Here is a 20902-nt window from a genome sequence, read left to right on the forward strand (position 1 = left end):
CAAAATACATAATAACGAATTATCTATTTAAAAAAAAAAGCATATAACGGAACAATTTGACAATATATTTGAACGCATTAAAGCCTGATTCGTATCATTATGCCAAGTGTTTTGTTATAGCCAAGCTTACTGCTAGCCTATCCGCTAGAGCTGAGCTTCGACAATGCTTTTGGCCCCATTATTCCGTCACTTGAGATTCAAGTCAACAAGGGTTTGCATGAGCAAAGATGAAATGGGATGTTTTTTCGGTTTAGACACCAAAAGAGTGAAACCTATAACCCTACATGTTATGTAATTTTAATTACTAAAGAAAATAAATTATTTAGCTTCACTCCATTTTATTTATTTATTTTTTATGATAAGTGAAAGAAAAGTTTTATTGATGTAAAACAAGTTAATACCATTTTTAAACCGATAACATAGTTAAAATAGAAGTACACTAAATTTACATAAATAAAAGGAGGCCAAGGAAGAGAGCATCCGAGGCCCACATCAAAAACACGAACTGTCGACAAGAGATCAACAACTCTACCCCTCTTAACAACCACATTTCCAACCCTCACTTTCCACATTTGACACAAAGTGGAATGTTATGTGATTATGAATTCTCTATCGTCTTTTTTGTTGTGCCGAACCACTTGTGTATTATGCAATATCATTTGTGTATAATGCGATGAGTCTTTTTAGTTTCATTGTATATATTGTAGAGAGACAAAATTTGGGACAAAAAGAACGGAGAGAAAGGTACATGTACATATTGCAATATATATTACATGTAATAATCTATTATGTTGACAATAAGATGCACACTACTTTTTTTTTTTGATCGGCAAAAAGAAGTCTTTATTGATGAAATATAAGAAGAATTACATCAATAAAGAGGAGCTTGGAGCTTAAACATGCTCCAACCTCCAAGTTGGTGAGAAACCAACAGAGCAAAAAACCAGAGAATCAGAAAATCAGCTGAGGGAGACTGCAGTCCAAACCAGAGAACTAGTACTCCAGCTAAGGGAGATTACAGTCCAAAGCTGAGAAACTAGACCAAACCCCATACAAACCATCACAAACCATCAGTCTTGATGTTTGCTTACAACCAGAGAAGAAAACCAGCACAGATCAGACATTCCGCAAACTACACCCCAACCAGAGAAGAAAACCTGCATAACCTGCATTGCCTTTGTATAACACTCCTTGAATTCCCATGAGCAAGCTTCAGCTTAATGGTGAAAAAAAAAAAAAAATGGGAAAGTGAAAAAAGAAAACAAAAACAAAATCTACTTCATTAACTTTTCTTTTCCTTTTTCTTTACCTCTATAAACCTCTTCACAAATTTAAGACAGTAGATATGCACTTTGTATTGAGAAATTAAATACAATGTATCAAGAGTGAATTAGGCTTCGAATTCAGAACCTTAAACAATAAAAATTAATGATTCATATAGCTGATGTTACTTGATTAGAAACTAAGACTTAGTTTGTTTTGGTTGAATTTATTGAGGCTTACGTTTCCTTCCTGATAGCAATGGTTGGTCATCCAAAAGTAGCCTTAGAAAAAAACAACGTTAAATTAGTACACATTAATATATGTTCCGAATTAGTACATATTAATATGTGTTTGGGATAAAAGATTGAGTACACACCTAACTTTTGTACATTATGCTAAAAGTTATTAGGTTAAGTCTTAACCTTAAAGTTTTTTTTTTTGATCAGCAAAAGAAACTTTATTGATGAAAAATCATACATGATATGAGTTTACATCAAAAAAGAGCGAGGGGGAGCAACAAGCATCAAGTCTTAACCTTAAAGTTATTAGGTTAAGTCTTAACCATTAAACCAATAGTTGCCCTTAAGTAGTCTTAGCACTTCCATAATACTTAACTTCAAGTCTCCAACAATATCCAATTTTCACACACAAAGTCTATAATGATTCGATTCAACAGTTTTGCAGTAGAAAATGAACGCCACTTAAAACACAAAATGCAGTACAGAAAAATAAAGATAAATATGTAAAAAAGCACACTGAATTTGCATATTATTAATTCATGCTTATGAGCTCTGGTATGGATGAAATGGGATCCCGGTAGATGACTGGCCAGAGGTGGAAGTGTCACGATCACCGGGCTTTGATGAACAGGAAGACAAAGCGATGGTTGAATTGGCATTTTGCTGGGCAACATTAGATTTCTGGAGGCGGATGTAATACTTTTGGGCATGGCTAGCAACTTGGGTCGGGTTCCTAGTCTGTACACAATGTCTGGAAATACTCCTCCAGTCACCCTTGCCGAACCTCGCCAATCCAATTAGAAAGTTCCTGTTTAGATTGAGGAAAATCAAATCATAGAAAGAATCAAGAAAGTTCATAATCATATATAACAATAACATATTAATTATTGCAAAATAAACTAAATTCAAGTGTAATAAGGAAATAAATGAAATGTAATAAGGGTCAGGCTTCTGGTGTTGGGCCCGTGAGGGCTCATCACGGGTTAGATCTCGATAACTCGAACCATTTAATGTGTAGAACTTGTCTAATTTAGTTGGTCACCATGCCTTTGTTAGAGCTTAGTTCCAAGGAGGTTATGGGTTTAATTCCCATGGGAGGGATTGAATTAAGGGAGTGGAAGCACTTAGGTGTTTTGTCAAGGGTGGAGAGATTTTCTTCCATAAGTGTTAATCTAACAACGAACAACTAACATTAACCGATCAAAAAAAAAAAAAAATCGAATATCGATAGTCACTTGATCGAATCATATTTCTGTCAATGGTAAATATGATTTAAAAAAAAAAATTTGTTGACAAAAATATGATCTGATTAATTAACTATTGATATTCAATCAGTATAATTTTTTACAAAAATAAAATATTATTTCACACGTTAAATAATTTAAATTATCAAAACATGGTTCATCATCTAATAGACCCGAACAACCACTGGACCGTAGAGAATCTGATTGGATGTAATAGAGAAAAGTTAGGAATTATGAAAAAATTTTCATTAAAATAATCATGAAAGATTTATGACTTTTGGATTAGCTTGATTAATGTGTCGTGCTTTGTTTTAAGTGTAATCCAAGGATCATAAATTTTTTATGATTATTTTCATAAATTTTTTTTCATGATACCTAACATTGCTCGATGTAATAATACCACTTATGTTAGGTTCACAAAAAATTAATGGAACAGGAATATTTTTTAGAGAGCGATGTGAAGAGGGTGGACCCACATCTTTCTATCCCCACAACTTTCTATCCCGAAGTTTTCAATTTTAATTTTAATTTTAATTTTTTTTTTTGGTAACAATAGCTAGTAGGAGGACTTCTTCCTAATCAATCAATGAAGCAAAGCTTAGGACTTGCATATCAAGTTTTGGTTAAATCTATGCATTTAAAGTTCAGGAAATTATCAATTAAAGCCAAAAATCACTCAACAATTTATTTTCAGAACACTCAAACTCCTCCGCAGTGAGTAAAAATAGCAATTTTTTCTTTCTTTCAAAAGAAAAACAAAAAATGACCATCATTATCGATTTACTTTTGCATAAAAAATAAAGGCATGATTTATGTTTTATTGAAATTTTACTCTTTCTTATCTCCTGTTTCTTATATAATTTTTTCTCTAAGAATAGAATAGGTGTTAATTAACAGGCTCATGGAAATTTTTTAGAAGTTTATCAATCGACAAAGCAATGCTACATATCTAGAATTTCTATTTAAAATTTAATGAGAAAAATTGATTTGTGCTTTAGATTCATTAGAAATGTACCACCATAAAAAATTGAATTTGGATACATTACTTTTCTTTTCTTTTTTTATCAGCAAAGAACTTTATTGTTGCCGAAAACATATAATTACATATGAGATGAACATCAATAATTACTTTTCTAGGTACATAACCTTATGCATTCATGAATTATGAAAAAATAAAATTTTAAATTACGAACCTTAGCTATTAATTTTATTAGCTATTATATTAAAATCATAGATGGCCCTTGTTACGGAAGACATAGGTCATTTCATTGCATTAAGCCTGATTTCATGGAATAAGATGCAAATTTAAATTTTAATGCCAAGGGCATTCAAGTCAAGATCAAATCAAATTGTGAAATTAAAAAAACAAAACAAATGACATATAAATGGCAAAATATATGAAGGTTGGAGAAACAAACCCATGTTCTTCCTTAGTCCAAGGACCGCCTTTCCTCCTTTGTTGATAATTAAAGTTGTTTTGTACTGTAAGGGTTGATCCATTCCCATCATTCTTAATTATTTCATAATCAGGTAATGGAACAAAACCTGATTCAATCATCTCAACATCTTCAACTAGTGATTCGTAGTGCTCTTTGATTTGATCAACTGTTTTTCCGAGAATCCTGGAAGCAATCTTCTCAAATAAGTCCATAGAATTAAGGTCAAACTCAGCAAGAGTGTTCTCAAACAACTTGTTCTCTTCAAAAGTCCACTCGGTATGCATTGGTGGAGGTGGCGAAGAGATAAAGAACCATGATAGTTCATCAAGGTTGTCGACAAGATGTGGTATCTCCATTTTTTGCTGATCAAAGGATTTGGAATAGAGTTAAAATGGAGTAGAATGTTGCAACAAGGGAATTATATATAGATAAATTGATGCATACGCACAAACATAAATACTTTAGTTAATGGAGATTAATGGTTTCTCATATATGTGAGGAGCGGGGGTGAGATTTTGCTAGCTTGCTTAGTTGTAAGTTGATAAACCTTCCCTAGTGGTGGTTTATTAAAAATAAAATCCATTCCATACAAAGAAAACTATTGAAGTAGTTTCCTTTCTTTATTTTTCTCATTTTTTTTTTTCTTTTTTTGTCTATGATAAACTTGCATCTTATTTCACTAATTAATGAGGTCCATGTATTCTTGCATGGTGCATGGTAAAGGAAGGAAGACTTGCTTAGTTGTATGTATTTTTAGAATTTTTTAAAATGATTTATTATTTCTTACTCTTTTGTCCAAAGTATTATATGCTAATAATACTAAGGAAAATGAGTGAGAGGACTAATTAGTGCTATCACTAATGATGTGGCAGTGGGCCCCACCAGGAATGATTTGATGTTTTGGCCTTGGTGTTGTATTTTTTTTTCTTTTTTTATTGAGTGTCATGTCATTAGTGGTCTTTTTAGAGTTCCAAAATTAGTGGTCTCTATCATTGTTGAAATACTAAATGCATGGCATCTTTTTTCCAGGTAGAGATTATGTGACCATAATTTCATTTTATGCTTTATTGTCATAACCATGGTTAATTTGGAAGTTGTATCACTAGCTTTCAAGTATAACATAATGCTTATGTCACCTACCGAAAAATAATAAAATATCCTCACATTTGTTAAATGGAAATGTTTAGAAAATTAATTTCTAACTGACAAATTCTTTTTCCCTACTAATTAACTAAATTGTGCAAGATTTATTTACTACTATTGTATTTGTGTTTGTTCAATAAAGTTTCTCAATGCATCTTCTTATACATATATTTGCTTCAAAGTATTTTAAAAAAATAATAATAATAACCAGATTCAAAACATTTAACATTGTCTTTTAAGCTCTAAATGGATGGACATAATCCCATGAAATAATAAAGCAAATTGAAAGTAGTAAGTCATCTCACTTGCCTAAAATACGTTATCATAGTTCCTGAAAGTAATATAATAAGTATTTTGGAAATAAAATATCATTACATGCAAAAGTACAATGCAAATTGTCAAACACAAAAGTAGGAAACATGTTTTGTCTTGTCACTCTTAATTTCGATAGAAAATCTAACTATTAGTGCTCGAAAAACAAAGAAGGAATTTTCTAAAGGAATTTGTTATTCATTTAAAATATAAAACGTGTGTTCCACATCATAATCTCAATAAATATTGGCATTTATAAGCATAAAAAGATTATTTTTGTCGCGATACATAGTTCACTTAGAGTCCGTTGAAGGAGCTGTTATGGACATTTTTTTTAGCGTGACACGTTCAACAATGATTGAGTTTAGGAAAAAGACAAATGTTTAATTGAATATCACACTAATACGACAATAGTGATGCTAAAAAAGAAAAGAAAATAAAAAGGAGAACATGATAGAAAAAAAATTATCTCACGTGCAAAATTTCCATTAACCAACTTATTTTACCATCCATTTTGATCATTAAAATAAAACACGTGTTTAATTACTATATTTTGGTTACACAAAAGTTTAATTAGTGATGTTAATATACAAACCAATATTCATGCTTTAAATTGTTGGAGAAACATATGCAATGTGAAGACTCGTATTGAGAAAAAAGAAAAAAGAAAAAGGAGCACACTGCTGGAAAAAGGGGATATGGTGACGTTTTTCTAACTAAGTTTTTTTAAACGTCACTATTGTTAATATTTAACGGCGTTTTATAAACGCCGCATATTCTTTTAACCAAAACGGCACCGTTTTATAATAGGAGGCGTTTAAAACGCCTCCGAATGCGGTAGCCACACACGCCTTTTCAAACCTTATTTTGTATCTGGGCCCTCTCTCAACCCTTATACGCATACATCATTTTGAATCTGAGCCCTCTCTCTCTCTCTCTCTCTCTCTCTCTCACAATCCTCGCTAAGCTCCATCGAAGATTCAGATCGAACCTCCATCGAAGATTCAGATCGAAGCTCCATCGAAGTGATTTCGAAGCTCCATCGAAGATTCAGATCTAAGCTCCATCGAAGATTCAGATAGAGATTCAGTGATTTTCAGAAGCTTAGATCTGAACTCTGACCCCTCGATTACTCACATTTCAACCTCAAATCGGTACTCTCTCTCTCTCTCTCTCTCTCTCTCTCTCTACTTGAAGCTACGTAAATAGAAAGTTTCATTTTCAAGATTTCATAGAAATCATCTACATGAAGCAAATATAAACATGATGGAAAATTTAGAGTTATATTTTATGCTAATCTTCTAATCTGTTGCATTTTGCTAATCTGGTGCCTCTGTATCTGTGTGCTGCTCTGGTGTACCTGTGCTCTGTTTTGCTGTATATGTGTTCTAGTATGCTGTTACATTGGTGTATCTACTGTTACATTAGTGCTTCTCTAGCACAACTGTCTTGTTAGCTGCTGTTTTTCGCTATTTTATTTTTGTGTTTGGTTGGTGAGAAAAAGTAGGAAAGTGAAAGAAAGTGAAAGGAAAACTGGGAATTGGGAATTGTGTTGATTGTTATGTATATGGAATGTTTTTTTTTTGATACTCTGATTGTTTTCTTCAAATTGGACTTTAGAGTTTTTTTTTGTACAAAAATTATATCAGTATAGTATTGCTCAATATGTAATGATATGCATTTGTGTGTATGTGTACTTATACAACCTCATATATAGTTAGAGTACAACATATTAAAATGAACATTGAAAAAAAATGAACGTGAACGTCAACATTAATATTGTTTGACTTGTGCGTTAAACATTCTAATAATTTTCAGATGTTAAAAGGAATAAAATCAAATAGCAGAGAGGACTTAGTGTGAGAAGTATATATATATATATATATCTTTTACATTGTTAGTTAGTTTTTGACTACTTCAATGGAATAAAAAAAATGCCATTATATCATAACTAGGATATTTTTAAATTTAAAATTGATTTCATGAACATAAATGACAAGTAAAAAAATGGGATTAGGCAAAAAACATGTTTATCAACATGTATTGTACCGCGTATATCGATTGAAAAAAAAACGATGTATACAAAATTAATAAGAGTTGAAACTACAAAGAAAATCACCAAATGACTATCAAATCACCAAAAGAAAACCTGCGAAATTTCCACCTTATAACTACCAAATTTATATAACAAGAAATATAGTATATATTTTATACTCCTAAACATACTAAAAATAATTAATTTAGTTAAGTTGATTAAATTTTATCAATTTTACAATCAAAATTAATGTTTAAAATGTCATTAGTAATTTCTATATTCTTATTCTTACATATAAAAATAATATAAATAAATAAATATATAACGGTTCGGTTCAGTTTAGAGCTATAATCAAAACTTTAGAATTAGAAATCAAATTGATTTGAACAGTTCAACAATTTTCAAAATTGAAACTAGAATAAAGTTAATAAAAATCAGACAACATCAACAATTTACTACTAGATTTTTGAGATTGGCATGTCAAGGCAATAAAATATAATTGTTACATTGGGATTTCTTGGGTTTGAGTTTGAGCTATATGTGGTGTTTACTGCTTGGTATGTGGGGTTTGCCCATGTGATGGCTGGACGACCACCACCCAAGTTGTTCTTCATCGACAAAGAAATTAATGAAAGTAAAAGGTGAGGAAGAAATAATGAAGAAAAGGATGAGAAACTTCTCAAGGGTGTCAACAAGAGAAACAAAATAAATACATAAAATATTATAAGAATGATGTCATAGTGCTTCAGACCTAAAACCTAATTTTGCATAATTTTAGCTTTGATCTTGGTGTTTAGGTCCAACTCCTATTGTATTTGTTTGAACCATCATTCAACTACATCAAACTCTTTGGAATACAAAACAATGGTATTCCTTTGGTATATAAAATTAAAGAAGAAATGAATTTTATCTAGAGGAACCAATATTTATACTAGAACAACAAAGGTAATCATATTTTGTAGGTACCTATAGTTATTAACGTGGATAACTATCATAATATATCAAGAGCATTGAAGAAACTTTTGGTGTTTTCTGAATCATCATCATCATCATCAGAAGTATTTGAGCTTTGGTACACTTATTGGTTTGGGTAGTGGGTTTGAACTTTCCACATCCATGAGTTCCTGCCAAAATTATTCTATTATTGATTGATTTGAGAGAGCAATGTATTTCTTGTTTGATTGATTTGAGTGATTCATCATCATCAGAAGTATTCGAGCTTTGGTACACTTGTTGGTCTTTATTGATTGATTTGAGAGAGCAATGTATTTCTTGAATCTATCATAATCTATCAAGAGCATTGTAGAAACTTTTGGTTTCTTCATTAATACGCTTCATATTAGATATCCTTCTAGTTTGCTTGATAGTACTAATTTAGATTGTACCACCGGGATGCAATCATTAATGGTGCATGCATGCATAAATAGCCTTAGACCCGTCCAAGAATCTTCATTAGAGATACCTAGTCATCTTTGATGAAACTCTTCTTGGATTGTCTAGTTTGGACAGTTCAGGAGCACAAGTCTATATTGTAATTAGTAGTTCTACTGCTTATAGTCCATCTCGTAGAGATTTCGTGTAGCAACTCCTTGTGTTCTCCGAGTGCATACTAGACAAGGTGTAGCAGTACACCTAGTCTATGTCGTGTATTTGGAGAACCATGGGGAGATGCTGCGGAAATTTCGTTAGAGATGAACAGAGCGGTATGAACTGCTTTTTACAATATAGACCGTGTATTCCTGAATGGGAAAGTAGGATGAACCAACATATTAGAGACCAGTTAGAGGTGAATGATGTCATATTGCATACATTATAAGGTACTTAATTGAGGTTAAGATTAATTAAAATGGAACGGTAATTTTGAACTTTGTTGATTTGGCAATGACATTTGTAGTGTAAGACAGAATTAGATGGATAAAAGTTAGATAAATCAGCATAGGTTGTACCCGGAATACATACAAAGGGTTAAGGAATTTATTAAATTTGCATGCAAAAATAAGCCATTGTTGAATGAAGTCACATGCCCATGTAAACGGTGTCGTAATGTCAAATTGGTAAAGAAAGGCCTGTCAGGAGAACATTTAATGATCAACGGGTTTCTTCCAAGTTACACCAGTTGGATTTTTGAGGGGGAGAATTTGTCGTCGCCTGTGCCACACAATGTGAATGTCGGGCAAACTGATTCGAACGATGGGGATGAAACTTATGAAATGCTATACGAAGGATTTGGACTTCCTCCACCAAGCTTTATTTACGAGGCAACAAGTTCTGGTATTAAACAAGGTCCAGATGAGAAAACCAAAAAATTCTTCAATTTATTGAAAGAGGCCGAAAGAGAGTTGTATCCTGAGTGTCAGAAGTTTTCAACGCTCTCATTTATTGTTCAGTTATTGCACATCAAGTGCCTTAGTGGATGGAGTGACAAGTCTTTCACGATGTTGCTCGAGCTTTTGAAGGATTCGTTCCCAAATGGTGAAACTTTGCCAAAGTCATTTTATGCAACTAGGAATTGAGATTTTCAGTCACGAATTGAGAAACAAATTCAGGCTATACGCGCAGATTTTCAGTCACGAATTGAGATTTTGGAATCTCAATTGCAAGCTGCGGGCGTGCCCGTTGCACCAGCTGTTGCACCTTCGAACCCATTACATAGGCAACATGTATTTTCATTATTTTTATTAGTTATTACTTTAAATTGCCCAGAGCTACTATACAACTTAAGCCTCTTATTGAATGATAGGTTGTGGATTCACTTAGTAGTCATCCCACTGTTCGGCCAATGTCACATCAATAACAATTTCATGCATTTTCATCCCAAGAGGTGAGCAATCATTTAATCAAAACTTTTTTGACAAATACCATATCTTATTAATTACAATACTTGCTCTTATTAAATACAGGTTCACCTTTCAAAGAAAGAGAAAGAGAAGAAGAAGAAGAAGAAGAAGAAGAAGAAGAAGAAGAAGAAGAAGAAGAAGAAGAAGAAGAAGAAGAACTAACAAGGTAAAAGTACTAACATCACTAGTTCGTGATTTATGTTCATTTGATTTGTAGGGCATTGTTGGTTCTGAAATTAGGGTTTCGGTTGTTACTGTTGTGACTAGTGACTAAATTTGGCTATTTTTGGAGATTGAAAATTGACAATCTTTGTTGATGTATTCACTGTTTGATTTTGTTTTGTGTAGTTTCCTATTCTGTGATTTTTTTTTTTTTTTTGGTTCATGTATTTACATGAATATATTTGGGTTGTGATTTTAGCATTGTGAAAGGGAAGCTGTAGAACAGCAGCTTAGTTATTTGAACGAGCCATCAGTTCTTCACAACCTTCAGGATAGATATTGTCATGATATTATTTATGTATGCATGATTGTGATACTTAATTTCCCTCCCATCAAATTAAGTTTCCTTTTTCCTCTCATTTGACTTATGTTTGTGCTTGTTTCCTGTAGAGTAAAGCAGGACCTGTTTTAATAGCAATCAATCTCCTTCAAAGATGCCCATTGTTTTGGAAACGATTTTATCACAGCTTACAGGAAAAAGCTTTTTGACAACCCTCATGTTTTTGCTATAGCAGATACTGCCTATAACGAAATGATGAGAGGTGAGTTAAATAGTACTTGCAGGGATTTTGAAGAAAAAATAGGACTCATATTCATCTATTTATACTTTGCTACTAAAGAATTTGTTTTGCTCACTCTACTTTTATCATGGATCATGCAGATGAAGTGAATCAATCCATCATCATAAGGTTAGTTGAACTGTCTTATGGATTTGTTGAACTGTTTTATGGGAAACTCTGGATTTTAAACTGTGAATCAATCCACCACTAGGGTGATAGGGCCATAAATCCATGGGAAGAATGGAGCTGGGAATATATATATTCCTTGAGTTTGTTTAGGTTGGAGATATTCTTGTCATTGTTGAAAGTGACAATAAAGTGTTAATATTTTGGGAGGGAGATGGGTACTAATGTTTAGCTTGCTTAATTCTGCAAAAGCTTATGTTTGTTTCAATGTGACACTTCTATGGAAGAGCTTTGCCAATAAGTAATTGGATTTGAAGTCTAGAGGATAATTTTAAGTATTTAAGAAGTTCATTGCGAGGTAATCCCCAAGTCTAATTTGAGATATTTTTCTAGGTGGATGGAGCATAAGTTTGGAGGCTGTTCCAACAAAGAACTAGTTCTTTGAAACTTGAGTATGCCCTGATTGGAAGGTTGGCCAGATATGTAAAGGAGTATAGCAATCGTGTGCATGAACATAGAGCATAAGTATGCTAGTAGAGTTGGTTTACAATTGTGACATTCTTTATTCTGCTGCACTTGGGGAGCTTGTTAATTCGTAATAAATAGTTCTTTATATGTTGAAACAAAACAGTGTCACTGAGGACAAAAATTCTCTTGACAATGGTTTCTTTATATTCAAATTAAAAATGAAGAAGATATGGGAAAAATTCTTGAAATTGGGCCATTTTATTTTGGAAGTAGACTAATTTTAGTGAGAAGATGGCAGTTGTACATGCATTTGACTAAGAGTGAATTCTCTTTTGTGCACATTCCGATGAAATTCTATAATATTCCCCTAGAGCTTTGGACAAATGATGGGTTGAGTCATGTGGCTATTGTTATTGGTAAACCTTTGCACCTTGATGAGTATGCTGAAGTTCATAATATGCTTATTTTTGCAAAATTGCATTGATTTTTTTTTTTTTTCAATTTGTGTTTATTTTGATGAATTTGATTGTAGTTTATGTTCTGATGCAGACATGTAGACCAGTGATGACTACAGCTTTTATGCTAAAACATGATTTTTGGATATATGTTAGTTTGTGGTCAATGTTAAAACATGATTTTGGATTTAGATATGTTATTTTGTGGGTAATGGTGATTGGATATTAATTGAATGAGAAACTGAATTAATACTTCATTTGTTATTTGAATGAGAGTTATTATTTTATATGTTAGTTTTATTACAGGTATTTGAATGAGAGTTAATGTTTTGTATGTTAGTTTTATTACAGGTATTTTTTTTATTAATTGAATGAGAAACCAAATTCAATATTTTATTACAGGTATTTTTTTAATTTAATCAAATAAAATTAGCATAATTTCAAAAAAAAAAAAAATGGATATGACGGCGTTTCTACAAACGCCTCATAAACCCTAAACACTAACGGTTATATTTTTAAAACAGATACGACGGCGTTTCCAAAACGTCACTAAATATCGTTGGTGATGTCAGCGTGTGTATAGTAGGACATTTGGCGGCGTTTTTTACACTACAACAAAAAACACATTTGGTGACCCACAAATTTCGTCGCCAAAAGTACAAATTTCATCGCCAAAAGAATCGGCGACAAAATATACAACTTGTCGCCAAGGCCCTGTCACTAAAAGTATTGGCGACGAAATCAGAAATTGTCACCGTATGTAGACATTTAGCGACAAGCAAAATTGGTCGTCAGAAATCATATATTTTGTCGCTATAAAATTACAATTTGTTGCTAAAAGGTTAAAATTTGGATAGGCTATGTACTTTTAGCGACAAATAAATGTGTCGCCAAAAGTACTAGCGACGAGTAAGTTTTGGTTGCTAAATGTTCCTGGAATAACCACTAACTTTTAGCGACAAAAACAATATGTTGTCGCCAAATATATTAACAACGACAAAAACACCACCTGTTACTAAAAATTCACTACACAAATTTTGATTTTAATAATTTTCCTGTTCAAAATAATCCAAAACAGCTATTTTCTTGTGCACAATACATACACAAATGTAATGTAAATAATAATACACCTGTGCAAGACATTCATACTAATTCAAAATTAATAGCTATGAAAAATCCCAATAAACATTATTACAATTCTCTGACAATCTAAAACATGTATACCAAAGTACTTACAAACTACTAATATCAAACCCATAAATACATTACCAAATCCTATGTCAAAATATTTTCAAAATTACAACAAAATATTTTGATGTTAAACATCTAACCAACAAGTCATTTACTAAAATCTTATGTCAAAATATTTGCAAAAATACAACACCAAATATTTTGATGCTAAACATTTAATCCATAAATCATTTACCAAAATCCTATGTCAAAATATTTCTAAAAACACAAAATCAAATCTTCTGATGCTGCCCAAACTATTTTCCACCATTGCCAATCTGTCACATGAAAAAAGAAAAAATAATAATAATAAAAAAAAAAAACTCGATATGAACTTCACAATTTCGATTTTAATTTTGTAACGGGAAGTCCAATCGGGTGCTGTTTGCTCATACAACTCTATTTAGGCTTGAACAAGCTACCCGTGCCAAGTTTCGGTGGTTTCAGTGGTTTCAGTGGTCATTTTGCAATTTTGGCCCCGAATGGGCCTTTTAAGTCTTGCGTTTTACATTTTTTCTTCTAATTTTCTAACCAGAAATCCAATCGAGGTCCCGTTTGTTCTTACAAGTCTATTTAGGTTTGAACAAGCTATCCGTGCCAAGTTTTGGTGGTTTCGGTTGTCATTTCACAATTTCGGCTCCTGAACGAGCCTTTTAAGTTTTGTGTATTACAAATTTTCCTTCTAATTTTCTAACCGAAGATCCAATAGAGGTCCCGTTTGTTCCTACAAGTCTATTTAGGCTTGAAAAGGCTATCCGTGCCAAGTTTTGGTGGTTTCGGCGGTCATTTTGAAATTTCGGCCCCCGAACGAGCCTTTTAAGTCTTGTGTTTTACATTTTTCCTTCTAATTTTTTAACCGAAAATCCAATCGATGTCCCGTTTGTTCCTACAAGTCTATTTAGGCTTGAACAAGCTGTCCGTGCCAAGTTTTGGTGGTTTCGGTGGTCATTTCGCAATTTTAGCCCCCAAACGGGCCTTTTAAGTCTTGTGTTTTATAATTTTCTTTCTAACTTTCTAACCGGAGATCCAATTGAGGTTCCGTTTGTTCCTACAAATCTACTTAGGCTTGAACAAGCTGTCCGTGCCAAGTTTCGGTGGTTTCGGTAGTCATTTCGAAATTTCGGCCCCCGAACGGGCCTTTTAAGTCTTGTGTTTTACATTTTTCCTTCTAATTTTTTAACCGGAAATCAAATCGAGGTCCTGTTTATTCCTACAAGTCTATTTAGGCTTGAAAAATCCACCCATGCGTAAGTTTTGGTGGTTCCGGTGGTCATTTCGCAATTTTGGCCCCCGAACGGGCCTTTTAAGTCTTGTGTTTTACAATTTTTCTTCTAATTTTCTAACCGGAGATCCAATCGAGGTTCCATTTGTTCTTACAAGTCTATTTAGGTTTGAACAAGATGTCCGTGCTAAGTTTCGATGGTTTCAGTGGTCATTTCGCAATTTTGGCCCCCGAACGGGCCTTTTAAGTCTTGTATTTTACAATTTTCCTTCTAATTTTCTAACCGGAGATCCAATCGAGATCCCGTTTGTTCCTACAAGTCTATTTAGGTTTGAAAAAGCTGGCCGTGCCAAGTTTCGATGGTTTCGGTGGTCATTTCACAATTTTGGCCCCCGAACGGGCCTTTTAAGTCTTGTGTTTTACAATTTTCCTTCTAATTTTCTAACCGGAGATCCAATAGAGGTCCCGTTTTTTCCTACAAGACTATTTAGGCTTGAACAAGCTGTCCATGCCAAGTTTCGGTGGTTTCGGTGGTCATTTCGCAATTTTGGCCCCATAATGGGCCTTTTAAGTCTTGTGTTTTATAATTTTCCTTCTAATTTTCTAACTGGAGATCCAATCAAGGTCCCGTTTGTTCAACACAACCAGACATATTAAATGAAATGCTTGTAGTGATTTGAAAAGTAAATTATGAAAAATATACTTACAAAAGTGTTTGTCAATAAGATTCCTCTGATGAATAATCTAATTTGTTCTTGCTGGACCTTGGACAATTCTTCAATGACTCTAGTTCTTTTTGTAGGCTTGAAACCACCTCAGTATGTGCTTGTGCAGTAACAGAAGATCTGGATGATGATGGTTTTGGACCAACTCCAACGCCTTTTAAGTATCCCGATTTCTTTCCAAGAATCTCGATTGACAGCTGCTCCTGAGTTAAAGGTATTGCCTTAGGCTCTAAAGACTCTTCATGTCACTTTTTCGAAGCTTCCTATCAATTTGTAAACAACTTCAAAAGAAATAATAAAAACAACTTTTTAAATGAGATCGTTATTATTCATGTAGTAAATATAATACACAATGTTAAGAAACAAGACTTACTTGCAAGAGAAACATGTCTCTAGGCATTATTGCATCTTCAGGATAATGGCGAACACCTTCCAACTTAATGACCTCCAATAACTAATAAGGACAAATGGAGATGTATAATCAATGTCAACAATTGAAGAAAACCATTACAATTCAACAAGTCAATTTGAATTTAAAAAGATCAACCTTATATAGTGATTTCAGCAGTAAATCAAGAATAAATAACTTACCTCTTCGTGCTCAATAGTATGAGCTAGTGGAAGCATTACTTGGCCCCCAAAACTTCCAGCTCGAGCCCTTGGTAAGATACAGGGACCAACTTTGACAGCTACAGCTGAATAAGCATCAATACTACTGTCTGCCCATTCTGACCTGTGCTCCCGCAAGAACCTAAGAAGTATTGCAGGGGGCACATTCTGAAAGAAAGGACAATGCAGAGAAGAAAAAGAAATGCTAAACTTGAAATGAGAAGATGAATCCAAAGGGCAAGTAGTAGTGTGAGAAAGCATGCATTAATAGACCACAGTATGACAATAATCTGAAATTTACTTCACTTACTATGATGCTTCCCATCCTTGTCATCATCAATAAGTGAAGCAGAAGCAGAATTTTGACCATTGGTGAGTGGGCCAGCAGTAATAGCTTTTACTCTAGGAATTCTTATTTTTTCTTTAGAACTGTGTGCAGCAATACTAATACCCATGTTCCGCCATTTGTCCTGATCATGTAAATAGGCATGAAACTAGTAAATAGCATGCTGGTGTAAATGAAAATCATTCAATAGAAAACATGAGCAAACTAATGATAATTCCTGTTTCAATAAAAAAAGACAAGAAATATAGAAATTACATGGATTAGCAACTGCAACTAAAAACATTCACATACTGGTAAAAGAAACAGACAGAATTAGATGCAAATAAAACCATCATCATAGCAGCAAATGAAGCAGAGAGTTGATGTGGCAACATCAACCTCATAAAGATCTTGAATATGTTAAAGAAAACTTGTACAAGTATCATCTTTACCACACAAGATGATTAATAATCCACTAACTACAAACTGAAATCCACCTAAAAAGGGCCCACAGCATAATGGGTCGTGTGAGGAAATATGGACCGAGAAAGGTCCCACAGCAGAACCTCGCAATCAGCCCAATATCACTTCCAGTGCCCGTTCCACCAGCACTCTGCAAACAAAAATGGGTCTAGGCCCAAAAAGAAAAAGCTAAAAATAAGGTTACATATCTTTCAATGTACTTAACCAGATATTTTTCAAGATAATACAAGAAGAAAATGGAAATTTGAATTACAAGCTACAATGACCATGTATGGTTTTTATGAATGGTCTACTGCTCAATGTGAGTTTAAAATTTTCTTCAACAAGATTGTTAAGAATGAATTTTGCCAAGATTGAACTCACTTTAAGAATGGTTAATTAATCCAATGCTATTCACGCAAACAATTGTGCAGGACTCAGAGGGAATTTCAGATCAGTTGTTGTCAAGGGTTCATTATTTGAGACTCCTTAGCTTCCCTTTGCCAACATACTTCCGAATGCCATAGATACTAGAAATGCAACTGCATTCCCTACTTGTATATACCTACAAATTAGATGGAAATAGACAAATATTAGACACCAAGGAAACAATTTAGAGTGCTGCTATTTGCCTCAGACCTTTTTTCTTTTGGACCCTCATCTCTTAATATTGATAATTATTTGTTTATTCACCAAAAGGGTCGGTCAGGTCTTAAAAAAAAAAAAAATGCAAAATGACGTAGTTTCGACTTCTAATTTATTGACTCCAAACTAACAAAATTTAGAATGGCTCAAGAATTTATAGAACTTACTGATCAAAGATCAAGTTCAGAAGCCTCCTGGGTAATTAATATATTGGGGTAAAATTGAAACAAGTATTTGTGTACAGTACGTGAGCTTTTACAACACAAGCACTATTTGAAGTTATCCCATGTTGAATATACAAATTACTTTTAGTGCCATAATGCTATGATGATTACATCTATGTACCATGTTTTGTTTACCATTTCGTGTGACACCACTCTATTAATTTAATAGATCTCATCAATCATGTCTGTTGCTAATTCAAAGGAAATTTGGCTGACCCTTAGTGGGGGCACTTTATTGCTTTGAGGATTTGAGAGAAAAACTAATTAAAAATTATACAGAATTATCTGAGAATGACGATCCATTTTATGTACATTGCATTGCTTATTTTAATAGATCTCATCAATCATGTCCATTGCATTGCTTATTTGAATTATCTGAGAATGATGATCCGTTTTAGAAGATGGTGTTTTGTGTAGTTGATGCTGGTTTACTATTTACTTGGGTGACATTTGTTCTTTATTGAGAATATGATTGATAATCTAGTCAAACCTTTGGCAATTAAATTGTGCAAATGTTCATGAACAACTGTGGTTTTTTTGTCTTTCCGTGCATATTTCTTCTACAAGGCATCTCGTGACATGGATACACGATTTGGGATTAACAAAGAGCAAAGCGATTCTACTACTAAAGCATGGCTTGAGAAGATGAAAATCCTATTTATCAGAAAGGGTTGTGGATTCTCCTCACGGAGTGTTATTACAGGTGATGCATATAAATGAGTCAATGAGATTGGACTGCCTTTTGAAATTGCTCAACGGATAACATTTGAGGAGAGAGTTACTCAATGTAACATGCAGTATCTGCAGAAGCTGGTTGATGAAAAGTTGTGTTGAACCTATAGGGATGGTTTGTCAACCTACTCGCTGAGGGAAGGTTCGAAGGGGCATACTTTTTTAAGACCTGGTCAAGTGGTACATCGACGGATAATGGATGGGGATATTGTTTTCATCAATAGACCTCCGACAATGCATAAACATTCCCTGCAAGCTTTGTCGGTTTATGTTCACGATGACCATACAGTCAAGATCAACCCTCTTATATGTGGGCCACTTAGTGCTGATTTTGATGGTGACTGTGTCCATATATTTTATCCTCAATCCCTTGCTGCAAAATCAGAGGTTTTGGAACTGTTCTCTGTAGAGAAACAGTTGCTTAGTTCTCATAGTGCAACTAACGAATGTATTTTGGACTCTTTTTAACTCTAAAATTAGACATTAACCATACAGAGGGAAACATAAAACTTAAACCTTCATCTCCACAATACAGAGTAAACTCATTCTCCATGTAGTGTACACAACCAAAGACCAACAAGAAAATAATAAAACAAAAATAACATGTGATTTTTGGCAACGCAAAATATACATATTAGCCATAATGAGATACACAAAACTTTTGTGACTAATAAACACACACAAATTTCATCAACAAAATTGTTAGTTATATTCTAACACAAGCACAAATCACTAGTCCCACATAAATCAATTTATAAGAATCTTCTTCTAACAAGAAAACTATTATTTATATATATGTGTACGTACCTTATCAGGATGAAGATAGACTTTGTCTCTGACACTGGCCTCATCAAGAACACGGGTGAAAGCAGCGACTGAGTGTTCCTGAAAATCAAATAATTGTAGTCTTTCAAATAATTCATGTACAATTACAGACTCTCACTGAAAACACAATAACTGAAATACATGGTGTGACAAATACTAAAAAATGATTAATCAAAGATCCTAAATTTACTATATATACATACTTCCACAACTTCAATTTGTAGATAAACACAAAAAACAACCCACCAAGAAAACTAAATTATATTCTCCTAAATTGTATTTGAGTCCAAAATTCTCCTAAATTATATTCTCAAAGATCCAAAAGTAAAAAAAAAATGGATCTAATAAACAAAATCACAGTAGGCCATCATTGATGCATTTTATCGAACATTTGACAGACAAGAAAAATGGGATTTGAACTCTAATGAGAGAAACCAGACATCACAACAACACCCCTAAAAAAATTCTAAAAAGGCACTTGGCAAGAAAAAAAATCAATTAGGGCATAGAAATTGCAATTTATAGGGCAAAGAGAGACAAGCACAATTTGCCAACAGAAAAAATAAGAAGCTGAAGAAGGGAGGAGAGAGAAAGAGAGAGTCCCCCCCTCCGGCAACCCTTACCCTACGGCCACGCCTAACAAACCCACGACCACGCCCCTCCCTGCCTCATCTACGCCAAACACCTCTACCGTTCTCTCCATTCGCTACCTAGCTCATGCTTGAAAATCCTTTGGGTATGCTATTTGGTCTCTTGAAGTCTACTATTTGGATGTTGAATGAGAAGAGAAGAGAATAGATGAGTGCGTACCGTTGATTGTCACCGCTGCCGAATCAGTTTCGCCGTACCGTCGAAGTGTGCACAGAGAGAGAGATTGAAACCCTACCCTTCCCTTCCATTCCCTTTTGAATCCTCTATCTTCTTCCTCTCTTCTCGTTTTCCTCTAAATACAATGAAATGAGGCTTGGGTGTGTTTATTCAGTAAAAGGGTCAGTCCAGTCTCTTAAAAAAAAAAAAATTTGAAAAATGCAAAACGATGTAGCTTCGTTTGCTAATTTATTGGGGACAAAAATTCTTCTGTTGCCATAAGTACCGTGCATCTTTTCCGCGACTATTTCATTTCCGTCGCCAAAACTTTACAATCGGCGACCAAAATTTCGTCGCTATATGTTCATTTGGCCGCGAAAATATTTTTGGCGCTCCCGCCCAAAAAATTAAGTTGGCGCCAAACCTTTTGGCGACTAAAAATATTAACTCGTCGCCAATAGTATACTTTTGGCGACAAACAATTATATTGTCGCCGATTATGTAATATTGGCGACTAATTTTAGTTTGGTTGCTAAAAAGCGTCGCCAAAAATGTTTTTTGTTGTAGTGTTAAAACGCCTTCTATACTAATATCACGACGTTTTTAAAACGTCACAAAGCTACAGCGACGGCCGTATCTTCGACGTTTGGCACTAAACGCCACAAAAGGAATTAGCAGCGTTTTTGATAGATATAGCGGCGTTTTTTAAACGCCACTAAAAGTCCAATTTCCAGCAGTGTCAAATTTGACCAA

At 33.7% G+C, this 20902-nt stretch overlaps 1 pseudogene; it reads right to left on the reverse strand.

Annotated features, from left to right (window-relative positions):
• Positions 1–2045: 2045 nt before the first annotated feature.
• On the reverse strand, positions 2046–4541 carry LOC114276479 (transcription factor DIVARICATA pseudogene; annotated as a pseudogene).
• Between the last annotated feature and the right edge of the window lie 16361 nt (positions 4542–20902).

This window comes from Camellia sinensis, chromosome 1, assembly GCF_055761805.1.
Source record: "Camellia sinensis isolate YWXY chromosome 1, ASM5576180v1, whole genome shotgun sequence".
Classification (NCBI taxonomy): Eukaryota; Viridiplantae; Streptophyta; class Magnoliopsida; order Ericales; family Theaceae; genus Camellia; species Camellia sinensis.